This window comes from Mauremys reevesii, linkage group 3 (genome assembly GCF_016161935.1).
Source record: "Mauremys reevesii isolate NIE-2019 linkage group 3, ASM1616193v1, whole genome shotgun sequence".
Classification (NCBI taxonomy): Eukaryota; Metazoa; Chordata; order Testudines; family Geoemydidae; genus Mauremys; species Mauremys reevesii.
In genome coordinates, this window is record NC_052625.1 from 68694677 (window position 1) to 68722374 (window position 27698).

At 40.3% G+C, this 27698-nt stretch overlaps 1 long non-coding RNA gene across 1 annotated transcript; it reads left to right on the forward strand.

Moving 5' to 3' along the window:
* Positions 1 to 441: 441 nt before the first annotated feature.
* LOC120400385 lies at positions 442 to 26184 on the forward strand. Its single transcript, XR_005595787.1, has 3 exons — positions 442 to 559; positions 8167 to 8297; positions 26039 to 26184. It is a non-coding gene; the product is annotated as an uncharacterized LOC120400385 (long non-coding RNA).
* Positions 26185 to 27698: the final 1514 nt, after the last annotated feature.

The window sequence follows — 27698 nt, forward strand, 5'->3', positions numbered from 1 at the left end:
ATGGAGAAATTTGGCATTCAAAACATCTTTATTTTATGCTTTTTAAAATTTAATTTGCCAGATCTTCCTTACTTTTGTTCTCCCGTTCTTTGTGGATTGCATTATGTTCATATGGTAAAAGAGAACATTTGTTAGAATTTCATTTGCTAATTGTCATAGTATAAAGTGTGTTCCAGCTGAAATTGTCACTTGTTTTGGATAGGTAAATGTCAGGTGTTTCAGCTCAAGGAAGCAATATATATTTACCCTGAAGTAAAGAAGAGGTGACAACCAATAGTGCACCAGCAAGTAAGGGAGACTTACTTCAATAATGAGATTAACTAAAAGAGACGAAGAAAAGTCTCAGTGAAATAGATTTAAAATATATAAGTGAGATAAAAATGAGATTGGATTAATATGATCTAATTTATAAGCGGCTGTTACTGATTTTTTTTTTTAAAGAGACTATACTGGGTGAGTGGATAACAGAAATAGAGATTGATCTGACCAATGCTACAGCATCATGAGCAGGCTATTTAAAAGGCTGAACTTAACTGAAAATTAAGAAAAAGAACTTGAGGTAAGGTTTTATAATCTTGAAAGCCATGAAAGAGAAAATAAAGTACCAAAGAATAAGTGGCTAAGAAAGAAGTGAGAGTTTATTATGCAAAACCTTTAGAAAGTCATATTTCCAAGAAGTTATTTTAAGGCCTTATTTAGACTACTCTCTACTTCCATGACTATAGGGTACAAGGAGCCAAGGGAGAGGCTGATCTGTAGAATCATTTCCCCTCTACTTTACCCCAATTTCACGGACGTTCCTGCTCAGGGGTATTCCTGGTTTGGAGTCCATGTATAGTGCAGCAGTGAATTACACACATACAAATCATAAGAATATAAGAACAGCCATAATGGGTCAGAACAAAGGTCCGTCTAGCTAAGTATCCTGTCTTCCAACAGTGGCCAGTGCCAGGTGCCCCAGAGAGAATTTTGGAACCATAATTGTAATCTTCAAAAATCCAGAAGCCTGGATGTCTAGCCATCTTCAGATACAGTTAATATACTGACTCAAATAGGAAATATAGAAGATTTTAAACTATTACACATTACCAGGAGCATTTATATGGTTACCAACATGGTGCTATCTGGTGCCACACACACACTTTGAACAACATAGATACTTTAGAGCAACTCAGTCAGTCAGTTAAATGTAAGGGAGTCTAAGGCCTGGACAAAAAATGCACCTTGTCTTATCTTAAATTTGTTGTAATTAGTTACACAATGCAGAATTTGTTGGATGGTGAAATGTTTTCAGCGCCATATAAAAGCATACCAGTTTGCAAACAGCTAGTGAAGGCCAGTGCTTTGAATATTACTTTTAGACAACTTAGGGTTCATAAGGACATGCAATAAAGTTCTCAGGAAGACAAACATACAGGTCAGATTGAGTCAGATGAGTCTAAACCAGTGGTTCCCAACCTTTCCAGACTACTGTACCCCATTCAGGAGTCTGATTTGTCTTGTGTACCCACAAGTTTCACCTCATTTAAACTACTTGCTTACACAATCAAGCATAAAAATACAAAAGTGTCACAGCACACTATTACTGAAAAATTACTTACTTTCTCATTTTTACCATATAATTATAAAACACATCAATTGGAATATAAACATTGTACTTATATTTCAGCGTATAGTATATAGAGCATTATAAAATAATCAATGTTTATATGAAATTTTAGTTTGTCCTGACTTCTCTGGGGCTTTTTATGTAGCCTGTTATAAAACTAGGCAAATATCTAAAAGAGTTGATGTACCCCTTGGAAGACCTCTGCATACCCCCAAGGGTACATGTATCCCTGGTTGAGAACCACTGGTCTAAACTACCAGCCTCTGGAAGCCACTTAAACATGACTAGCTGCAGTCTTAACTAAGATCCACATGTGTCAGAATCACCCGCTTTACAGGGGTGCGGGAGGAATTTGAATTGAACAGATGGTGAAGAAGTGTCAGCATGGCTGCTGAGTAGGGAAATGTGTCTGGGAGGTAGCGTGGAGGTACAGGTGCTCCAGACAGAGGTTCCATGCCTCCAAGGATCTATCAAGATGTGTGCAACTCTCAGGAGTAGAGGGATTTGGGGGCAACCCCTTCCCCAGTCCCTGTACCCCAACATCCTGAAGATTGTGTTGAAAAATCTTCACTGTATTGCAGGACAATGGTCTTTACCAGTGAAGAACAAGATAGAAACAGTACATCAGTATAACAGATTCAGTGGACGAATATTCCCCAAGGGAATGACATTGTTACCTAGCAACTACTGAAAGGGATTAATTAACCCTTTCTTATGATTAATCACAAACTCCCTTTTTTGCAATGTGGATAATTTATACCTTTTAAGAGACAGAGTGTTTCATTTTATATGACCAGCATTCAAAAGGAAACATGTGCCTAATAAATCTGATGGAATTTAAATGATGGAAGGAAATAATGCAAGCAGCTAAAAGTAAGTTAGTTGTGAACATAATTTATCTGGATGTGGGAAAAGTTTTTACCACACACAAAAATAATCTACAAGGTCATCATGTGTAGAATGGAAACTGCTACTTCCATTAAGAATTGTACTAAAACGGCAAAGAAGGGCCTGATTTTTCCACTGCCTGTCTCCATCTGTCATGAATGTGCAAAATGAATGTGGAATGGTTGTAGAATGATGCTAAATCAGAATTGTGGGTATTTTATATTCACATTGCACAGGTGTAAATTACTATACGAGGCACAAAGCAGTGAGATCTTCTGCTGTAGATAGTTACGAGATCATCTGGTGCCAAGTTATCTCAAGTAGAAAGCTGAGTACAATTTGACATAATTTACAAGATTTCTCCTCCTCAGTATCAGCTCTTACTTGCAGTTACTGGAGAACCTCAAAGGGCCTAGTGAGTCACTTCAGAAAGGCCTTATTCTGAATATTTTGAGATATTTTATAACCTCCTCCTCTGCATCCTGTCTCTCTGCTCCCATCTCTGTCATCTCTCTTGTCCCAGCCTTCCCATCCAGCTCCCCAGCTGCAATAGATCACATGATCCACCCTTAAGAAGCTATTCTTCAGGTCCACAAACCCAATAACCTTTTTCTGTCCCTTCAGGTTCTTATAGCTTCTTTCCTTCTCAGAGATCTCCTACTCCAATTTGGGCCCCTTGAGTGTCTTCAGTCCTTGCATTACGTGCCTCGTCTGCTTGCCCTAACTTTGAAATTTCTCATGCAATCTAATGGGTCCAGCAATTTACTCCTTGGGGCTTCTGCAACCTTAGCAATCCATCAGTCTCATTTATCATTCAGGATTTTGCCTAAGTGCTGAATAACAGCTCTAAGGATAAAAAAACCTTTAAGTCTAAAAAGGGTTATCTTTCTTCTTTGGGGAGACATTGCTCAGAGAAGGATTTATTGAAAGTGCTTTACATTTAGATCTCAACATCGTCAGACTCAGACTCATGCTAATCTCCTTTGGCAAAGAGCTCTCCTAGTGAAGTTTCATTATTGATGGAAATGCTGTCTTCTGCGCTTGAAATGTGCAGTCTGTGGGTGAGTCTGACCAATCAAGTCCCACAAATGCTCATTTCAATACGGCAGCAGTAGCATGGGGATTCAATAGCTAAGAGAATGATGGACTTATTGGATATAACGTATATCTTCAAAGGTAGAATTTGAATGGAAGTGACTGGGTATCAGGGCCCATACATGGATGGTTTGGCATAGTGGTCAGAGTCCAGAGTAGTCAGGGTCACACCAAAGGTTACAACCAGAGTAAGAAGCCACACAAAGGGTGAAATTGGAGTCAGGGCCAGAAGTCATGCCAAGGGTCAAAGCCAGAGCCATCAACTGGAGTTAGGGCAAGAAGGGTGGGTCATGGTTGGGGGTGGAGGTTAAATCAGCTGCAGCTCTAACAACTAACTCCTCACACAAAGGGGTGTGGCAGGAACAGGAATCTTTATGCTAAGAAGTGTCCAATCAGCAGTCTGATAATAGTCAGCTGATCTCAGGCCTGGTCCACACTAAAAAGGGGGTTCGAATTAGGCTACGCAAATTCAGCTACGGGAATAGCGTAGCTGAATTCGAAGTACCCTAATTCGAACTACTCACCCGTCCAGATGCGGCGGGGTCAAACTCCGCGGCTCCCCCGTCGACTCCACCACCGCCGTTTGCAGTGGTGGAGTACCGGAGTTGACCGTGGCGCTTCCAGAGTTCGAACTATCGCGTCTAGATCAGACGCGATAGTTCGAACTCCGTGAAGTCGAACTCACCGCGTCGACCCGCGCGGTGAGTATGGACCTGCCTTCACTGAGTCAACAAGTGCACCCTCTGTTTAGAGGGTATCAGCTGCAGTTTCCTTATTTGCCATAGTGGTACAAAGGGTAAGTGTCTCACTAGGTAATGTTGAAAGCCTAGGTTTGAGACTCATGGTAGCTGATACCAAATCTCTAAGCAAGCTTAAACCTGTTGTTGATTACGTATGGGATGGGGCTAAACCTATCTACTCATATTTGAAAAACTTTAGGAACCAGTTGCCTAATCAAAGGACCACTATCTTTGTCCGTGTTTTTTAATCTGTGTTCATACACAGATACACACATACATTCCTATCTGAGACACAAATCTGGCTTCCTATAATATAGTATGGAAATCTATTTCTTTTGTAAGGGCTTTATGAACATTTCTTGCAATTGTTTTGATAAGGGGTCAATATATGGGCTACAAAAATTAGTGATGTTCTGTGGTTATTTGCTCCTTTGCAATGTTTAGACCTTTTTACTAATTTCCTCCTGAGAAATGTTATCTCTCCGTGCTATGGAAACTTCAGGCCCCATTTTGGGTACTTTAATTTTTTTATACTAAAATTAATAAGATCATGTACATTAGGATTCTTATTGCCTTTGTATTGACAAAGAGTTAAGTGTTGTAAATTTTTTTCAAATCCCTTAATGGCAGCATGTCTCTCTCTCTCTCTCTTTTTTTTTTTCCAATATACTAGCCACTCACTTAGTGTAGGGTGGAAATAGGAGTTAGGGGATATCTTGAAAGAACTGGATCACCTACTGAGATTTTTTTTCCCACAGACTTCCGCTTCATAAAATCTCAGTTTGAGATCTAACTCTGATGAGGCTGATTTCTATAAGCAATTTTTCTGCCTCAGTTATGGGATTTTGATAATATTCTATTTCCAGTTATGCCACCTTTTTCTCCAAATCCAGACTTGATATCATTTGCAAGAAGCAAAAAGTGAATGAATGATATTACTTGTCTATTTTATGGTCCTCAGTGCTTTTCAGAAGCAATAAGCAAAACATCTGTGGTTTCAGTGTTAGCCAGGTATACCTTTATCTGCAATGGAGAAAATGAGCAAAAGGTTGTCAGATTTTTGTATTTTGTCTACGTCAGGTAGAATGTGTGTCTGCATCCAGAAACTCAGACTCATGGTCTAATAAGGTATTATATTAGTCGATATGAAGTAGTCCATTCTGTTATCTAGCTGACTAGAATGGGTGTGAAAAGTGTACTCTTCCAAATGAAAGTGGTCATGCCTCCCTCTATCAGAACCCCAATTAGAGCTGGATGAACTATTCAAAGCAAATTGCAAACATCTTTGAAAACATTGTGCTGAATGCATAAACTTTTCCCTGTGAAACAGCAAATATTGGAAAGAAAACTTTATGTGTAGGATGCATATAGTTTGTCATGTAAAACTCTTAAACTTGTGAAACCTGAAGTAAATAAGGGGATGATGGTCATGTCATTGCTCTGGCAAACTTTATAATGTGTACAGGACAGGAGTTCTGGTAGCCACAAATTTCCACAATATGGATTTTTTTTTAAGTTGAATAGCTGCAGACTGCCCAGTTAAGAATGCATACATCAGGAAATAACCTGCATGTGTACAGTTAAGCCTGTCCCTTGTGCACATACATTACATCAGTTTTGATTACATGATCCTATACTGCTTCACAAATAATACACACAACATATTTGTAAACACATAATATATTTGTAAACCCCAATCTAGAAAGCTTAAAGGGAAAAGATACTCTCTGTTTAAGGGGGAAAGGCAGATTTAATATACATATTATAATGTCATCCCAGTGCAGTTCTGAACAGTGATTTATACTAGATTGTTTGGAGTTTGTTAGTGTTCTGTTTGAGGGGGATGATATGTAATGGTGCATATAAAAGTATTTAGGAAAAGGGAGAGAAACTGTGAGAGGAATAGCCTGGGGAAATCAAGTCAAGTTGAGCTGATACTGCAGCTAGTGTGCCCAAATTCAGTAAGAAACTATGAGTCTGAGAGACCAGAGATTTTGTCCAGGGTCCAGATTGTTTATGATATCCAGCCCCCACATTCTGGAACATGTGGGAAGCTGATTTCATGGACAGAAGATAGGCAGTAGCTGACTTGCAGTAGCAAGCCAGGTAGAGCTGACTTTGTGGAACCCAACCTGACAGCCACAGATTGGAGCAGGACTGGGTGGGATGGACTTCACTGGATTGCAGCAGTCAGGCTGAGGAGAGCAGCCTGCTGGTGCCCACTTGACCAGCAGTGAGTTGAAGGGCCTGTCTACCCAGCCCCCCAGTTTGGTCTTCAAAGAGGACTACATTAGTGTGATCTCAGGCCTTTTAGTTTGCACCCAGGGCATCCACACGGGGAAGTAACAGCACAGCACTTTGGTGCCCACGGCTATTCACACTTCCTTAGTCTGTCCTGTGGGGCAGTGTAGACATGCCTTAAGGGAACTGAGTTTTAGGTGGGTGGGGATTGTTTTGTGAATAAAGGTTCTGAGCCCCAACAAACTGGGAAGAGCTGTGGAGTGGGCTGGGCCCTTCAGACATTGTTTGGATGCTGCTGATTTCAGTTTTATGGAAAGAAATTTTTACGTTGTTTTTACCAAATAAAAAAGTATGTGTGATTTCATATTTTCAAGGACTCCAGAGTAGAGTTTTGCAAATAACTGTTTTTTCAGTTTGCTAGGTAACCTGAAAAAATTTTGGGGGAAAAAAATGTTTTAGGTTGGTCTGAACCAAAACATTTTTAGCCAGGCAAAAAAGAACAAAACAAAACAATTGAATGTTTTAACTCTTTTAAATGAAGTTGAAGTAAAATTTGAAAATTAAAGTAATTTCAAATTTAAAAAACCCTTTTGTTTAGAAAATGTCAAAAAAAAAAAAAAGATTTTTCGTTTTCAACCAACACAATTGGGTCACTTCGATATGAATTTGTGAAATATTTTGGCCATTCTGAAATTTCATTTTTTGGTGAAAAAGTTTCAAGTGAAAAAATCCATCTGCCTCTACTCCTGTGTGTTGGCAAGTGGGGAAGAAACATCTGTGAAGGTGACCAAAGAATTTAAATTCTAAGTTCCTAAAACCAGGGATTGGATAAAATTGTAGGTGGAGGCTAGAGATGATCAGGTCATTTATTTTAAACAAATCTCTAGACCACATTGGAACCTAGCCCTTACTGCTTCAAGTCATGCCTAGCAGAAGGTTTATGCATTGTTCAAATAAAACAAGTACAAAATGTTTGGATTTATTTCTATGGAGTTACTCTGGATGGATAGCAAGGTAACTGAGAGCAGACTTCAGCACATATTCATATAATGAAGATATAAATGCTGCATCACAGACAAGTCTTATAGGCAAATTAAGTCCCACTTAAGTAAGCCCTTTTGTAAGGATTTAAGTAGAGCATAGGCCTTGCACAGGTCCTCAGTACACAGGTGAGTGTTGTCACTGTGCTCAGAGTAGTAAGTACCATATCTGGTAATAAGTATTTGCATTACCAGGTTCTGAAAAGATAGCTCACCTGCAAGGCACTGGGGGAGTTCTCAAATATCTGATGCCAAATGAGAACCTTCAATGATAGAATAACTCAAGCAATCCAGACACACACTCCTCAGGCACTAGCCACGTAACAACAACAAGGACTGGTGAAAAGCCATCACCTTTGTGGCTGTGCTCTTATTTTGTGAGAAGAGTAAACAACAGTTGACACCCATTCACATTGCGAAAAGTTAAAATTTTATATCCTGCTGCATCCAGTAATAGCTTGTTTCCTAATCCACCTGCTTGCTTATTCAGGGGAATTATGATTGTCTGACTTTCTTGACATTAAAATAAAATTTACTCTTTCTTTTTCACAAGAGAAAAGATGCAGAGATTGGAAGGGTGACATAGAACAGGGTTTCACGCTGCTTCCAGGAGCCCCCGTTGGCCCAGAGCAGCGATCCGCAGCCAGTGGGAGCCGCGATCAGCTGGACCCACAGATGGGGCAGGTAAACACACCGGCCCGGCCCGCCAGGGGCTTTCCCTACACAAGCGGCGACCCCTGTTTGTGAAACCCTGACATAGAAGGTTAAAGCAGATAAAACTGGAGAGAACAGTTAAAATTAGGTGCTTATCAGATCTGTTATGCATGGCCCTCTCCCCTGTACTCTGTTTCCTGAAGCATTATATGACTCACCCTGCTTTCAGTACTGAGCACATGGTCATGTCGTTTCTTAGGCCCTTATGAAAACACAATGGCTTAAATATCCAAAAATGACATGGGGTTTTGGGGACCTCAATTTTTCAGTGCTCAACCTGAGACACTTCAAAGGCTCCTGGTTTTCAGAAAGTGCCAAGTTGGGACACCCAAAATCTCTAGTCACTTATGATCTCCAGCATCATAAAAACTTTATTGTATCAGGTTGTGGCCAAATATTCTGTTTTATTTATTTATTTTAAAAAATTGTTACCCCAGCTTGCCAGATCCCACAACTACCATCATTAGAGCCCTTCCAAGCAGCTGTGCGGACTATTGGGGAGGGGGACTGACCTGGCTGTTACTCACCTGTCCAACATGATGCATCCAAATCATGACACCAAGATGTTAGAGGGCTTTCCCTTCACCCCTTCCCCTCCCACCCCCCGGTTCTTGTCACACAGTCAGAAAGCAGCAAAAGACCAGAAGTCCAAAGTGCAGGCAATGCGATGTTTATTGGTGTTAGTTTCCAGCAAACATGTGTCCCATAACTCTGATGCCGCAGAGTTTTGTTTCCCTGTGTTCTGACTCCCCCCTCCTCAGCAGGCATAATTATACCTGAAATGCACTCCCACAGTCCCACCCCTTACAATTTATGATCATGTTCCGTTTTGGGGGGTTGTGGGTCTGGGGTCTTCATTCCCACCCCTTTGTACCCCATGGGAGGGATAAGGAGTGAGGTTGTGCTATGGTCAGGAGCAGGCATTCCTCTGGTCTTTTAGTGTTTTACCTTCCCCTGCAATCCCTCCTTGCCTCTCCCAACTGGTTGCTTGACCTTGCCTTGAGATAAGGAGTTGAGGCAGTCTTCAAATGTGAACTCATATATCATACTCCTACCATGCCCAGTAACACTCTATCCACTCTTATCTATTCCCATTCTATTAACAAGCCCATCTGACTTAGGCAAAAGCATCATACACAGAAGATCCCTTTGTTCACACATATTAGTAAAAATGTATGTGTATCAAAAAAATCAGGCAAGCAAAACCCAAAATACTATCTTAAGTGAAAATACAGGCCTGGATCCTACATTGGCACTAGCATGCCTAATATACTCTTAAAGGTGTGTGCGGGTGGGAGGGAGAGGGAGAGAAACAGGGTCAATTCTTTTGGGGCCTATCACAGAAATAATAATAGGAAAAAATAATGATTAAGGGCTGAAGGGATTGATTTATGATGAAAAAAATTAGGAAATTAAACATTTAGAACTTGCCTAAATAAATTTGAAATAGCTGATAAGTATAAAAAGATTGTAAACACCAAGGAAAGATAGGAATTTTTCTATGAGTCATACAAAGAAATTGAACATAGGGAAACTTCAAATAAATATTGAGGAAATTGTCCTAATAATAAATATCTATTAGACTGTAGAACAGTGTCTCAACAGAAGTAGTGGAAACTCCATCATTAAATCTAGTCAAAACACTAGAGAACTATTTCAGGGACCATCTTTGCATTGCCAGAGGGATGGACAAGATTAGCTACTACTACTATATTTTTCCTTCTGTTTCTCTGTCTCTGAATATTGTGCTGCTATCAGCACCTGATAATTGGGGTAATATATTAAGTGACATTTCAGTTTTCACTGGCATGTACCATTTGCACTTTTATCATCCAAGGAGCCTGAGAAATAAATTATGTTATTTTTCTGCTAATAAGAAATTGGCTCCATTCACCTGCCTGGGGCAGCAGAGGCAATTGAACCTCTGGGTGAGTCACTTCTGGGGGATCTTTCAGGGAAGAACAGCTTTAATTTTTAATCAAAGCACCATAAGAATATCAGAAGCCAGCTAGGGGGTGCAATGAATTGGCACTGTGGCATTATGCCCCATATTCTTCAATGTAATATTATGATTTGATTATGGCATCACTATGATGTATTTTATGCAAACTAGGTCATGTAAGATATCATTGAAAAGGTTATGATTCACTGCATATGATTTTCCTATTTGTATGCATGTTTCATTTTGGTATCTGAAGTTAGGAATATTGTCTATGCAGCAATTACAAATGTGTTTACACCTGGGAAGGCTCACTAGGCAGAATGCAATCAGTCTAGATGGCTGGCTGGAAAGGGCCATTAGGGAGAACAGTAGGTCTTAGAAGATGCTAATCTCCCACCAGGGAGCCTTCCTGGGGACACTACAAACAGTCTCTGAGTCACAGCTGCTATAACACTACACAGGCATGTGACCAGATCACTTGGTACTGGACTCCATCTTGGAATACCAGTGATTTTCCACTGACCGAACGTGGGAACCAAGAGGGGAGACAAAGGGTTCCTGCCATATGCAAAAGCTATTTAAGACAGGGGAGTGACATCATCATAGTTCTTCATTGACTCCCCGCCCAAGAAGATTGCTGGAAACACCTGAGGGAAAAGGACTGGACTGGGGGAGAAGGGCTGAACCCATGTTAGAGGGATTTCTAGCCTGTGAAATGAATACCTGTGGTTTTAAGCTGCAAGGAAATGCAGCTTGCCCTTAAGAGCACAGCCAGCTTATTTAGGATGAGAATTTGCTATTCATATCCAATTTCTTTAGTATATTAAGCCTAACTTGCATTTTTGTTTTATTTGCTAGGTAATCTACTTTGATCTGTTTGCTATTCCTTATGATCACTTAAAATCTATATTTTGTAGTTAATACATTTATTTTTGCTTTGTCTAAAATCAGTGTGCATGTGAGTCATTAATTGGGGCAGAAAGCTGTGTATATTTCTCTCCACATTGAAGGAGGGGGTGAATTTCATGAGCTTACACTGTGTACGGTTCCCTGTGCAGTGCAAGATGGTATAATTTTGTGTTTACTCTCCAAAGGAGGGTGTGCACTTGAGTACCCTCTTACCTGAACCTGCCCATGCAGAGCTGATCTCAGCATATGTATGTAGCTGCAGCTGGGTGTGTCCCTACCTGTACGTGTGCTGAGGAAGGGGACTGGGGGGGCGTGTCTTGAGGGCCTGTCACAACAGTACAGTGTAAAGGGAGCACGGTCAGGTGGGTTCAGTGGTACCCCAGTTCCTGGGTGCAGTGGTCAGGCAGGTTCAGTGGTAACCCGGGGGGGGGGAGGGGAAACCCGTCACAGGAACATCCCTCTGGTACCTTGGTGAGGCTTTTTCTTGGTGAATGTCATCCATTGTTGGGGCTATGCTGGTTAGCTGCTGTCCCTCCCACATGCCAATATAGCTAGTGTCAGGTGGCTTGCTGTTCTGTGAAATCCTTTCCAGGCTGCCTTTCTACTGCTGATGGCCTGCTGTCCTGTTTTCCACTGAAGTCAAAGGCAGCTGGGAGCAAACAGAGCCCATTACATTCAGTGACAGTCTCCACTATGTACTGTCCAAATGACCTCAGGAGGAATGATTCCTTGCTTGTCCCTGGAGGATGAATAGAAAGCCAATTAGACTGCTGCATAGAATACTCCTGTTATATAGAGATGCTAACTTATGTACCACCAAATATTCTTCCCAGGACAATTCCCTGACAAGACGATTACTCCTGGGACTGTTTCTTGACAAGACAATCTGACGTGCTTGGCCTGATTGATTGGTTAATGAACTGCTCCGAGTGACTAGCCCCAGTAAATACTGAAACTGCTTAGAAGATGGAGAATAAGTGGTAAAGAGTGCAGTTATGATTAATGTATTAAACAGATTATCTGAAAATTACAGATGCCTAACTCTGGAGGAACTACAGGTCATGTGCGTCATGGCTCAAAAATGGAAATAGAAAAGTTATACTTTACTATAAGTTATCTAACCACAACAAGCAAAATGAGAGAAAATAATTAAAATAAAAAAGGCTTGTAGAAAGCTCAAAATAGGTCAATAATAATGCAAGATTAAAGCTACTGTGGTCTAAAATGGGACACATTCAGCAGATGAAATAAAATGTTTTATTTCTTAAATAAATAAATGGGGGGTCTACAATTTTTTCTGCTTACAAAAGGGAAAAAAAACAAGACCCTGATTGAAAGCCCATTGAAATGAATTAAAATATTCCCATTCACTTTGGATCAGGCTCTTATAGCATTGGGGAAAATCCCCTGATATTATGGATATATGATAATCTCTCCTTGGTTAAGGCTGCTACAATTCAGTGCAAATGCAGGCCAGGAAGCTTGGGGCCATCTGATTGTCACACCTCTCAGTGCTGCTTCCACCCCTCATGTGATTCCCTGTGTGCAGTAGAATCCACAGTGGTTAGTTTGGGATCTTCACTTGATGGTTCATTCAGGAGCAGTAGGACAGGAAATATTTGTGCACATTTGTTCATACAAATCAGAAGTGAAGGCTCAGTTCCAGTCACCTTTTGTTTGTCTGACTCCAGATCAGAGGGATGTATATTGGAGTTATTTTTGATTTTTCCCCTCTGAAGAAAGGGGTTGAGAGATGGTAGGAATCTAAGAAATCTATTCTCAAAGTCTGGGAGTAACAAGGATTTAGAGTACAGCTTAGATTGGTATCATCCTTTTTGATTGCGCCATTTAGTTACAAGTGGAAGGAGTGCCTTTGTGCCACTTTGTTAGAGCTTCCATTGGCACAAAGGAATTGTTCTGAGGTGGCACCTTGCTGCATTCATTCATTCTTACATGACTATTATAGGGGCACAAGGTAGTGATGTCTATAGTTAAGGTAGCCTGATACTTCCCATTATAAGAATCTGTTTCAGTTTCTTATAACTGTGCCAAATTTTTGTTGTTCAAGCTGAAAATTTCTATGCCAAAGGTCTGCCTTGGGTTGATTTTTTTTTTTGATTTTTTTTAAAATTTTTTGACTAATTAGCAAAAATAATTCATTGGTTTCCAAGAACAAGATTAGGGGAAAATATGTTGTTTTGCCCATATTAAAAAAAAAAAAAACCTCTTCCAACTATTGTATTTTGTTAAGACATTCTAGCGCCTCCAGACATTGGAGCACGGGCTTGAAATCTGGAAGATGGAGTTGTCGCTCTGATGTCAAGGATGTGTCTTTTTTCTGTTCCCATGGGGGAAAATAAATCCACACTTTGGCCAAGTTATAGATTTTATTATAGACGACACCCCAAATTGCAGCTGCTCAGAAGAGACTTGTTCAGTGGCAGCTAAAATCTCCAAAGGTTTCATCTGCACTGAGCACATTCCAGCCCCTCACAGGTCCCATGTGTAACCCATTTGTGCATGCACCATCCTCATAGAGTGACTTAGCATGCTGCAGCCCAGAACAACAGTGTCTGAGCAGGACACTCCCAGCTTCTGGGGGCCACTGTGGTGACAAGCACCAGAATGGACAGCATGGAGACTGTCTCTCCTCTACGCGCAATGCCCCCTTCCACTGTTGGTGTCCAGGGAGCGTGGAGGACAAAACAGCCTGACCTGAATGCAAGGGGACAAGAGCTGGACTAAGGGTGGGGGTGGCATGAAACAAGGAGCATGGCAGATAGGGAGGAACTCGGGGCGGGTAGTAGACTGGCTAGGTAAGGAAACAGAGACGAGGTCAGAGGAGGAGAGCGAGGAAGACTGAGATTGGATGAAGAACCTGGGGGAGATGGAGACTGGCAAGCAAGGAGATTGGGACAAGGAGCCTGATGGGCTGCTGGGAAGAAGAGCCCAGGGAAGGAGACAAACAGACTATTTCACAGTGAGTGGGAAGATGGACTCAGATGGAAAACAAAGGGGGAGATTTTAGGCTGGGGTGGTAGAGAGTGGGACTGGCAAGGAAATGGGACTGGGAGAAGAAGCCTGTAATGCTGGGGGTGGGGATGGGGTAGGGAGGCTGGAGGGTACAGTGGCAAAAGGGGTCAGGCTGGCAGCAAATATCTAGCAAACCTACTGGCAAAGTAACTCATCCTGCTCTAGTGGCTGGTCCATGTAGAAGATGAAATCCATACCCCTATCAGTTACTCCATTAGCTCGAGTGACGGAGGTCCTGTGAGGTGGACCTAAAGGTTCTATCCTGGCTGCTGACCCATGTGGAGGGGTCAGTATGATTCCATATAATGGAATGTTGGTTTTTTTTCTCTTTGCTTTTTTAAAAAAACCTAGGAAATTGTACTTACACACCCACCCCGGAATTAAAAGAACATTCACATAGCAAAGTCAAGCACTCAGAAATTAAGAAATATCAGAATTAAGATTCCCTGTACACCCTTAAGTCAGCCTCTTTTTTGTATGCATTATGATACAGCCTTTAATTATATGATCACATACTATTTGTTCCATGGGACCTGAGCCTCATTCAGTGCACAGACTTTTAATGTCGTTTGTTGTATGTAATTAATATTAATACTGACAACCACATTAATGTCTACTCAATTATCTCAGGGCTCAGGCAAGATTATAATGGTCAACGCCAGGTCCCTAGAAAGAAGATAGCACAAAAGATCAGTAAATTATGTACAGTAGCACAGCAAACACAGGATATTTATTGGGATAATTTAAATAATTGCAAGAATAGCTAATAACGGGCTAAAAAAAACCCCACTCTGCATGTCTCAGAATAGCAGCAACTGATGGCAAAAGGGAGCGGGGGAGATGCTCAGCATAGCACCAGTTCCCTGCAATGTAATAGGGAGATCTTGTTTCAGTTCCCTTGTCCTCAACAAAGCACAGTAGGGGAGTCATACAATACTGGATTAATTAAAGAAATCTGCCATAGTATTTACAGGCAAAGAGAATTCCCTCAGTACCTCACAATGGCACAGATCAAACATGGCTGTCTTGACTACTGCACAATTGTTTTGTCTTCCAAATCCATGATAAGGGTTCTTGAGATTTTTTGATGCAGATGCTTAGCTGATGCAGTTTGACATCACCCCTTATGGATCTGGCCCTTTGTGATTAAAAAAAATGTCATTTTAAAGATTACCTTGGCAGCATGAGATTTGAAATGATGAACAAATATGGCTGCTCCCCGCTGTACACAACCGGTTGCCTTAGTAACAAAGCCATAGTAAAGTTGAAGTGCCCCTGCATGGGATAGCTAATGTTGTTCAGAAGATGCCTATAGAAAGCAGAGGGAGCATGATCACCACTTACTCACAAAAAGATAACAGAAAAAGGGCTTGTGGCAATTAGCTGGGGACTGGGCGCTGAAAGAGCAACAAGTCTGGTTTTCTTCCAGTCTTCATTTTGAATGAACAAACCTAACAGCCACATCATTTTAAAGTGTGCGTGCTTGGTATATTTTTACTCTAAATGTGAATCTGATCAGATTGAGTTCCTACCATTTGCTGCAACAGGAAAACAACTCTGATTGCGTTTGTCTCATTCCTTGTGCAGAGGAGATTGGAATCCCTTTTACTTGTAGCTGTGCAAACTGAGTCCTTCCTATTACTGCAGCAGCATATTTCACTCTATTGCACAAAAGCACGTATTAGGAATCTGTATGTTTTTGCAGCTTTTACAGTTACTGTCAGCATTATCTGCTTATTTCTGTTACCTACTGTAGCACTCACTGATATGTTTTCTGTAGTAGTAGCCTTCATAGTCAGACATAAGACAGCTATGTAGTCTCTTTATGCACATACAAAAGGGATCCTCTATGCACCGGTCTCTAATTGCGTGGAAGTATGAGTGGCACTGTTACACACACGCACACACTTAAGAGCTCCCAGATGCCCCCAGACAGGTGATCCAGGTTAGTGAATTTGGCCATGTTCTGTGGCACAGTATTTTGCAGATCTGCCAGATTTTTGCACAGAAATCTCTGGGGTGAGGTGGGGGGTGAATACTCCAGATACAGCATTTAATTCAAATTTACACCATTACTGAGATTTGACTACTCAAAGATCAGTAACAAAATCTGAACCTCAGGCTTGTCTTTCTCCCTAAATTAAGCTCTTCATAAAGTTCCCTGCAGAACCACACTCTCTCTAGTACCTTCTGCCCTTGAGAGAGGCTCCAACCCCATGAGATGCACTTGAACACCATTGTTAGTACCACAGAAGGAAGAATTCTATCCCATATGAGTTTCAAACCTAAAACAGCACCTGTGGTTCTCTGATATAATCTCCATCTAGATTGCTTCTGATTCTTACTTCAGTACAGATCATGAGCAGACTTCCTTAAGGAGCCACCTGACTAGCTTATTTCGTAGAATCTACCCACATGGACAACAATGAGTATCAGCTGAAAAGAAGCTTCAGTGATGAGGTATTTCTTCTCAAACACTTGTCCTGGGTAAGAAAGATGGAAGCAGGGTCAATGGCCATGCTTTTGCCCAAAGAATGAATGAAAAGGAGAAAAACGGATTCAATGAGCAACAAGAAAAAAGGAAGAGAATCATATTCACATGTACCCACACTCTTGACAAGGGCATGGCCCTCTAGGAGTTGCTCTGGTTTTAGAGAAAGCAAATGATGAACTAAAAATAACAGGGTAAATGTTACCCCCGTCTTTGATGAACTGCATTATTTCCTCTTGATCCAAAGCCTGTTGGAGGCAGGAGGAGTCTCTTGATTGACTTTAAGAGCTTCAGATCAGGTTTTTAATGTACTGTTGGACCAAAATATAGTAATTATTTTATACTGTCTATTTCATAATAAAGGCAGCCTATTGCTGGCCTAGCTTTGAACAGTGAATTCTGTTTTTCTAAAAAGTCTATCTTAATGAAGATTTTTTTTGTGGGGGAAGGGGAAACAGAATGTAGTCTAATAAATCCAAAGTACAAAATAAAATCCTGGTCCTGGATTCCCAGCACAGAACCCCTTCACTTCAGTGGGGCTCGACATAGGGGTTTTTCCTGTGCAGAGCTGGGGCCTATAGAATAGCTTCTAGTCTCAGTTAGAGGGGCCAATACTCTACCAACTGTTCTGTTAAAAATATAAATGGGAGAGAATGAAAGGTCAATGCAATTCTATTAAATTCAGATCTAAACTGAAGTACATTTTCAAATAGATGTTTGCTGCTGTCTGAAGCATTGTTCAAAATCCAAATGTTCCTAGAAGAAAGTCCACCACTGCTAGCTCATAAGAGATACAAATCACCTGTTCTCAGTTCTGTGGCCCTTTCTTCCAAGCAATATTGACTAAGGCTGAATTTGTTACAGGGCAAATCCTGTACCTATTGCAGGGCAATGGAACTAAAAAACACAATTCTCCACCCTTTTGACCCAAATGTAATGGGCGGAAGTTCTTTATAACCCAGGATTCAAAGACCTGGAGTTACAACTACTCAGTATCTTATTCTGGTCCCGTCTTCATGCAGTCAGTCACTTTTCCCCATAAAAGGCCTGATTCAATGTCACTGAAAACAATGGAAAGGCTTTCATTGACGTCAATGGGCAGTGTATCGGACACAAAAATACTCTGCACTAATAATGCATTCAGTGCTCAATCTTACTCATGTGAGTAGTCCTTATTGGGACAAATAATCCTACAAAACTTAACAAGACTACGCACTTGAGTAAAATGAGCAGGATTTGGTGCTAAGTATGTAGTTTGATATTACAGGTTACACTGCATGATTTAAATCATAAGTGATACCAGGCCAGACACTGCTGAGCAGTTACTCATATGAGTAGCCCCGCTGACATCAGTCAGACTAGTCAGGTGAGTAAGTGTTCAACGCATGTGAGGGATTCACAGTGTGGTCCCACATATTGGCGAAGAGCCCAAGTTAACATCAAACTAAGCTTTTTTGCATTTCCAACTTTTGTTGACTGGCTTTGTCAGTTTTAGGGTTTTAAACAGTTTTAGGGTTTCTTTTTGCATTTATGTAAATTACATTATATCCCTTGCATAAAAGGCAAATAATTTACATAGACATAATCTGTTTCAGTTTAAATGTACTATATCATTGCAAAAATATATTTTGTTAATGAAAAGAGAAAAACAATTACTTTCCGTATACATCCTATTTCTAAATCTACATGGAAAATGCCATCTTGGTTTCTTGAGCTTTGGATAAATCTTTCTAATCATTTTGTATTATTCTCCTGGGAAGGTCTGAACTCCTATCTAGAAGTACAGGTTTCTCCACAATAAATTGGCCTAACATACTCGGCCAAATCATAAATCCTTTACATCTCTTTAGCAGATGAGTTCCAAATGAATGTCTCCAAAACTGGAAGAAGAAGTTTGAGAAAAAAAAATCTAACCCATATTAAATTGCTGATAGGTCTGAACAATGGCACTTGATATATTCTTCTATTCTATTCTACACAGAATGAATCAACACATCACCATATGTCGTCATAACACAGGATCCTAAATTAGACACCAAATAATAAAGCTGTACATCTGGGAGGATATAGCCACCCATATGTCTCAGCATAAATGGAATAAATATTAAAAAACTATGTATCCTTCCACTACATAAAATCAACACATAGCTTATCCCATTTTGCTGACTAAGTCTTATGGGTATAATAGTAAAAAGCCATCTAAAAAAATAAAAAGTATTTTGAGTATATATTGTATTAATTTAATAAATCACTAAACATATAATGAAGAATCTCCATTCATAAGAGTAGCTAGATTACATTGTATAGAAAGTATCATTTGTGTCATTTGCAGAAAAAAAATCTAAAGCTGGTACTAAAAATATTTCCCAAATCAAATTTCTGTTAAAGATCACCAGAAAGGAAACCTTTTTTTAACAATATCAATCTGTGCTTTATTTTTGAGGAATTACTCCTACACATTCCATCATTATGGTATCTTAACGTGGGTGAAATCTATTGACTACTGCAACTATAAATAATAATAATAATTAATAATAATAAAATTAGACCTCTGGGGATCAGACAATGGCCTCAGAATATTATGCTTTCAAGTTACCTGTACTTACTAATCCGGAAATAATAATATTCTGTTGAACTTGTTCTTAAATGTCTGCTACAATCAGACTGTCAAATGAATTATTCCAAAAAATCTGGATTTAGTTATTTTTATTTGTTCATATCATCATTGCACTTGCATACAGAACCAAATCACTAAGCAAAATCAGGAATTTGACTGAAAATGTGTATGGTGATTCTAGACAGAGTGCTTCAACAGGTTATTATAACATAGTCAGTCAAATTAAAGAGTAATGTACTTTGAATATTACCATAATTATGTAGTATTTAACAGCATAAAAATGTATATTTACAATGCCTTTAAAGATGGTAAATTGTTGTTACAAATGAGCCAAAGCTATGAAACAGGTGACAGTTTCAATGGGACAATGTGACTGGCTTCCAATCACATGATTAACTTCCTCTTCTGTACAGAGATGAGCACATATCATCTGTTATCATTTTTGTTGGCTTTTCTTCTAAGGGTTATTGACTAACGCTGAAGCCAAATACCACCTGTTTCAGGGTGACGGAGGGTCCCTTCACAATGGAAGTGGTTTGATTGGTGTACAATGGTCAGGGTTCAGGTGTGTGTATGGAGGGTGGGAGGCTGTTTTTCACAACTGTAGAGCACAGAACTCACTGGGTCCTTCCACTATCTCCCTAAAGCTTGGGGAACATAAAGGACTGCAGAGTCTATTCAGCCATTGGGCTGAAGAATTTTTCTCTGGAGCAGCTCTGCAGTCAGTCTGGGGCAGAGCCACAAAGTTACTTAAGCACCTAACTTCAACATTTAGGGGCCATTGACATTCTCAGTACTACTGCACAACTGCCACCTAACCCTGTAAGTATCTACCTTCCTGACAGTAGGCATACACAAAGCCACCCAAAGTCCCAATGCTGCCCCTCAGCTCACAAGCTGCTCAGAATCATCCAAAGTGGTGGCAGGATCCTCAAACTAGGCATTCTACCACTTGTCTCACCAAAGGTGTGTTCAGACAGTGTGTGTGGGTCCCCTAGTCTACCCAACAGCTGAAGTCTGAATCCCCACTCTGCCCAATTTGGAAAAGGTACTGAAGCCCTGGTCTCTCACATCCCAGGTGAGTGCCCTGACCATCAGCTTATTGAGTATGCTGGCATAGGTCTCTCCTATTCTTTCACAAATTACATATTTGTTAGCACAGGAATTTGAACCTAAATCTCCCACATCCCAGGTGACTGCCCTAACCATTGTACTACAGATTCACTCTCCCTCTGTCTTTATGAATATTTATACAAAGTGGAACAACTCCAGTAGGATAGCCTGAGAGAGATCCACCCCAGAATAGCCAATAGCTAGGATCCCTGGATTCAGGTCGCTGCTCCAAATCAGACGAGGAGGAATTTGAATCTGGGCTACTGGCTATTCTAGGGATATCTCACTCTTGTGTTTTGTGGGAAAGGAGTGACCAGGCTTAGGAGGGAACCAGGAGGATTCACTTCTGAGAATCCCATGCACACAGGTCAGTGGGAGTTAGGCACCTTTGTGAATCTAGACCCTAAGCACTGCCCCTCTCTTCAGCATTTCACTCCTGGCCAGTTTAGGTGGCTCCTGCTCAGTGTGCTGTCTTCTGAGAATCCCTTTCTTAGCTCCCTGATTCTCCCCATGCATTGTATGGGGAGCCTAGGTGTTTAACTCAGAGTTGTGAATACCACTGGGCAGCGTTGCAACACTAAAATCCCTTTGTTGATAAAACTGTTTGTGCCCTAAGGAAGGATTCCTCCTCCCACCACTCCATCTGATGCACTGGTCAGAGGATTTTCCCTTGATGGATGGCTAGCTGTATATGCTATACCACCACTCATCAACTCCAGTAGCTCCTGCTGGAGTCATGACCTGAATGTGATGCAGATGCAGACAACAAACCTTACTGACTTTCTCATCTGAGATGCTTTTCTTGACTTCCTCAAGATGATGTATGAATGTGAGTCCATGTTATGACAGCCTGACAATAGTTTCCCTCCACACTCAGCTGTTCATTTGACTTATGGCAGCATATCACACACGGGAAGGTTATTTGTCTTCAACCCAACAGTCCCATTCCATCCACATCCTCCATCTTTCTTCGGGGATGTCCTGAGGATTATGTCTATGCCAAGCTTGAAACATCTGCCATTTTCCCTGTAGCTTTGGCTAAAAATAGCATGATAAAGTTATTAAGAAAGAAAGAAACTCTCCCCCCACACCAGTCTTGTTGAACTTAAACCCAGCTGAATAATTACACAAAACCATGGTCCAACACCATTTCTCTATCCCAGGATTCTCATGTTAGTTTAGTTAGGAATAATGCTTTGACGAGGAGAAACATTGGTTTGTTTAGACATGGTCTTGGCTGTAGATGCTCTTAAGTTTAAGTGAGAAATTGTGATGCCCTCACATTTTCATTAAAATTAAAGAATACCTTGATTATATCAGGGTGAATTTCAGTTGCATTATCTAAGGAGCAGGAGGCAGTGGAGTTGAATGTGGCAAGTTCTCAAGCGGTTGCTTGCCCTTGGGTATAAGAAAGTGACTCCTTATTAAAAATAATTGACTTTTGGCACAACGATATTCATACAAGGAATCTTTGGGAAATTAAAAAAATAAAGTCTGAAGAGATTTTGCTGGAATTAAAAAAAATCACTTTCAGAAAGTGTTAAAACATTTAAAAAATATATCATCCCCAAATACAAATCTTTCAGAAAGCTGTAAGTATACTAACACCAGGGATTTATAATGGAAGAAGTTTTACAACCTCAGCTCCTGCAGACAACCCTACTAGTAGTTGTAATAGCACCATCTGCTGACTAACATCCCATGAGTGCTCTTTACTGGCTAGCTGTAGATTAGATTCCAGTCCCACAATGGGATCGGTTACAGCAGCCCCATGTGCTGCGTGAAGCCCCAGGGGCTCCCATGGCACTCCTGACAGGTAGACGGATCTGCACGAGTCCCACTGAAGTCACTGGGACTCTGCACAGCATAAAGGCCCATAGTAACAGATCTCATTGCAGAATCAGAGCCTTATCTCTCCATCTAACTAATCCTAGTTTATAGGAAGGAAGCTGCTTTCTTTTTTTCTCCCCTCCTACATATAATATTTTGTATAATACTGTAATACATGTATCTATCTCAAAGAGGTGTTGTGAGAGGTAATTAATTCATATTGTAAGTCACTTTGATATACTTAATATAATAAAAACACACAGTACTTATAGTGATTTTCATCTTCAGAGCACTTTGCAAACATTAGTTAAAGTGGACAGTATTATTAGATCACCTATATGAATTGGAAAAAATAGTGTCAGTTTATCAATGTTGGCTAAATACACTGACAATTCCTCTCTTTGAGAAAGAAAGCTGCTACTTTGCATCTCTGAAATACCCTCTCCTAAACCTTTTCCTAGTTAGAATAGATTATGATAGTTTATAAGAAATAACCAAAATTCTAAAATCTAAAATGCCCAGCTGCTACTTATATTCCTTTTCCTAGTTAGAATAGATTATGATAGTTTATAAGAAATAACCAAAATTCTAAAATCTAAAATGCCCAGCTGCTACTTATATTCCTTTTTATTGTCTTGTACCTATCTACACAGCTTTTTTATAACTCTGAGATTTGCTCTTTGCCCGTTTGCCTTTTAATACGGTGCCTCAGGTGATTATACTAAAGTTCCTCTACTTTAAGAAACGGTATGCTAACTGCAGTTCAAAACACAAAGGCCATCCTAAATGATTTTGTAGCCACTGAGCTATCAAATTCATTTTGGCATATACCTCCTATGTCAAAAAGTAAACCATATGTCCACTGTCTCGATGATTACATTTATAAGCCTCAGTTACCCAGTAGGAATACTCCTGGTAATGTTGAACAGCTCCACATGAAACACAAAGACATCTGCTCTTGTCTTTATGAGCATCTTGCAAAAGTGATGTTATGGTCATGAGCACCAAATAAATGCCCATAAATACATACATGCATGCATAAATAACAGAAATTGCAGTGGTCATGTTTAAAATTCAATTGTTTATCAACCGTTACCAGCCCTGGCATGATGTCTGAGATTCTTCTGTTATTTCCTAATCTAAGGGAAACTGCAGTATTTTATGCAACATGGCATGGTGACTCTTCCTACCTTACCATTTAGTTGTATTGCAGTAGAATTTAGAGGTTAGTTATTGAGGCCTAGATAACTCCATTGTGTAAGGCATTGGGGCCCAGATCTTGGAAGGTATTTAGTGACCTAATTCCCAATGAAATCAATGAGCGTTAGGATCTTAAATATCTCTGAGGACCTGAGCCCAGGGTTCCTGCCCCAAAGAGCTAAAAATCTAAGCATACACTATGAGACATCATGTGGATGTAACAAATAGATGGAGGGAACACAAGGCAACCCTGAAACGATTCTGCTTGGCAGGATAGCCAGCGGTCAGTGCAGAGGAGCTTCCTAAATTGACTCTTTAGCCATGAGGACTGTAGTTCTTCCATGGCAAGTAATATTGTTAATCCAGTTTTGTTTATTTTCTATGTAAGCAGTATGACACAAATATCGCATATGTGTATAAATAGGGAAGATAGATTTACTCTTCTAACTGAATACTATGTTTTCCCCCTTTAGTCCTCTGAGGTCCCAGGGAATTTTATGACAAAAAATAAATGATTTTCTATTACAGATTGACTCATTTTCTGATATTCAGCTTCAGACTAAATTTTGGGAGTAGAGCTGGTCACGAGCTAGAACTTCCATTCTGTGGGAAATTCCAACATTAAAAAAACGGTTCTGAATTGGAATGACAAATTGAAATTTTAAAATTTTCCACAAAATGAATGTTCAGAATAAACCCAAAGCATCAATTTGTGATGTTTTGTTTTGACTTTAATCACAATGATAATTTCATCTGGACTTTCATATTCTTTTAAAATATTAAATATAATACATATTGTGTACATACATAGCATTAAAAATACATACTTCAAATGTAAAAGTCAAACCAAAATGAATCATAGTGATTTGACATTGTCAAAATGAAACGTTACTCTTTCCCATTGAAAAGTTGATCAAAATTGACCTGTTCCCATCAAACACTTCAGTTTCTACAAAGCTGCATTTTTTGATGGAAAATAGTCGCCTTTTTTTTTCCACCACCTCTAACTCAGAGTATTTGGTTTGGTCCCATCTCAATTTGCCATTCCCTTATTTGTTTCACTATTTGTTTCATGATCCCTGAAGGCTTTCCTTTGCCTCCCCAAGACCTTAGAGATATTCCCATAAAATGTAATAGTATCTAACCCTTTCTATGAATGTGCCTTATCAAAACACCATTGTAATAGAAAAACTCCCGTTGACTGTTATGGGGTTTGGGTTGTCCTGGTATCTGTGTGTCTGTGATACAAAATGAGTATACATAATAATGGATAGATATGATGCCACAGGAATTCAGAGAGCAAGGTACAGTAAAAGTCTATGAAGGAAAGCACTGGAGGAAGGCTTCCCTATGGAAGGATATATATTTAGGCAATTTCTACACGTGGAACTAGCCGTGGGATTCCCAGCTCTCAGAGACATACTCGCACTAGCTCTCATCAAGCTAGCGTGCAGCTGTGCTACCACAGGAAGTAGTGAGAGGTGTCATGGACTAACCGCCTCGAGTACAAACCCTCTGGACCCCATGAGTACATACTCACAGCAACTAGCCTGTGCCGCGGCACACTGCTGCCAATGCACCGCTATTTTTAGTGGTCCACTTCAATGAGAGCTAGTGTATGTCTATGTGAGCTGAGAATCACACCCCTAGCTCCAAGTGTACACACAGCCTTAGTTTGGACACTAAGGAAAAAATGTTCTAAAGCCTTAGAGGTTTTTTTTTTCTTTTTGTCCCTGCTGCTTAACTGATAATATATGGAGATATACATAACTTATAGAGCTGGAAGGAACCCCAAAAGGTCATTGAGTTCAGCCCCCTGCCTTCACTATCAGGACCAAGTACTGATTTTGCCCCAGATCCCTAAGTGGCCCCCTCAAGGACTAAACTCACAAGCCTGGGTTTAGCCAGCCAATGCTCAAACTACTGAGCTACCCCTCCCCCCAATCTCTTGTGTTTTTCCCCATCATACTCCAGGCACCCTACACTCTGTGCCACTTAATTCACAGGTCCTGATATTATATGGACCTGCAACAATTTCACTCCTCTTCCCTCTACATATGGCCAGCTTTCTGTTTCCCAAAGCATCCCTAGCTTTGCTGATAACATTTTGCACCTCTTCTGGTCTGACACCTCTCCTTTCATATCTGTGTGCTCTGTGCAATCCTCTCAGGGTGGCTCACTGCACTCGAAAACACACACTATGTTGCTTTTTAAGTCACTGGAACCTAACCTTACAGGCTTCCACAGGCATTAGAACTCAACCAATGTTTTAACTGACTTCATAATAGATTATGATTATGTTTGAACAGATTCTGTTCCAGCCCAATTATTTTATCCATTCCTTAGCCTTAACTCGTTAATATTTAATAGTCACAGCTAAAAAAAATATCAAGATTACAGTTTTGTTCTCCTCTCTCTTTAGAACTGGTTTTAACTTCTATCACTGTTCTATTCTTATTTTATCCCTTAAAAGTGATGCAAAGATACAGTGAACAAAGACTGATTGATACGCTGAAATGCACTATGATTTAGATTAAGGCTTTTGTTATGTAAATTGATACACTACTGTATTTCAGACTAACAAATAATCATGGGCTTCTGGTGAAATGAAGAGGAAAGAAACAAAGCCACCGACAGAAAGAAAAATGATGTTCATTAGACCAAAGACTGAGAATGGACAAAGTGAAAGAGGCACAAAGACGGTACAAGCACAACATTTTAACAGAACAACACATGCTGAAACAAGGAAAATGGAAAGAAAGCCAAATGGAAGTGTTAATAAACATGGGGCACATGAGAATGATAAAAAACTCTATGTTTGATACAGATACGTCTTTCTAATTGCAATTTAATAACAGAATGGTAGGAGACTGATGCACCTTTTTATCATTATCTGTCGCAACTAGTTCTGAACCATTTGCCCTCCTTTACTGAATGCCATCTAAATCTTAATAACAAAGAAGCCATCGTGTTCCTTTGTTGTCTAAAATAATAAGTTATTACTTTAATTTGAATGTGTGGTCTATTGGTACTCATAAATAATAACTAGTTTTGCTGAATTTATTATTCTCTTTACTATTTTATGTAGAAAATAATATCCCCTTGGTCTCTAAACAGACTTACAGTATATCATTGGCTTCCTTTGTCTCAGAGCTCATCATCCCATGGAAACTGCTTACCATGTACCTGTGGCAGAGTTATGATCTGCTGCTAAATCTTCCGTGTAATACTCAAAGGAGTACTGCTCATTTTATTCTGCTTCAGACAATATGAGAGGTGAATTGGAGGGAATATTGTAGGCATATGGGAAGCAATAGTTTTGCAATGCAAGGCTTGTATGTCAAGGAATGGTGAAAAGTGGTGCATTATCCAGTACTGGCCCTGTTAGAAAGCCTTCCCTGTTAACAGTTCATGGTAATTTTGTGTGGATGATGACTTTGCTGCCTTCCCTATTGCTGAGGATGATTCAATATTCCCCCATGTTCTCTCCAGACAGCTCCATTATGAACACACTGCACACTGGATTTTCTTAAGCTTGTAGCTCTGCCACGAATACCCAGTACCCAAGAGAACAAAACCCACACTGGTTGTGCTGATAGGCTTTTTCCAGATGTAATGTAAGTCTACCAGTTTGTCTTTACAAAGGAAACACCAATGTGTCTTCATGACCAATCTGGAGCTGGTGAGAGTGGCTAACTTTTTCCATTCAGTCCTCAGTGCTTTCCTACTGGCAAATCCCATTCCCTGGGCCAAGCCCAAGTATACATAAGCTTGGAAAATGGGACTTCAATAGGGTCTGGGGCAAAGAAATCCTTCCCAGAGCTTTAGAGTGTTGGCTACGTTGTGCCATGCCCGATGCTGCCCTATCAGATCCACTGTAACTTCCACAGCTATTGCACCTTTTTTGGTGGGTGAATGAGCCTGCAGATCCACTAGCCTAATTTGCCTCCCTATCCCTCCTGTAGGTCCCTAACCCAACCCACAACTACAGCAGTGCAGAAGGTGCTCCAGCAGAGATGGACTCCATGAAGCCTGTGGGGGCTGAATCCACCAAGAGGACTTAGACTCAGAATTTCAGTGCCTAGCATTTAGATCCCCTGTCACCTAATGGAATCCACAGTCCTTAGTTAGGTGTCCAGGCTCCCCATTCAATGCATGGGAAGAGTTAGGGGCCTAACAATGGGATCTACAAAAGCCAACATGCTGAACAGGGAGCCACTTAAGCTAACCAATAGG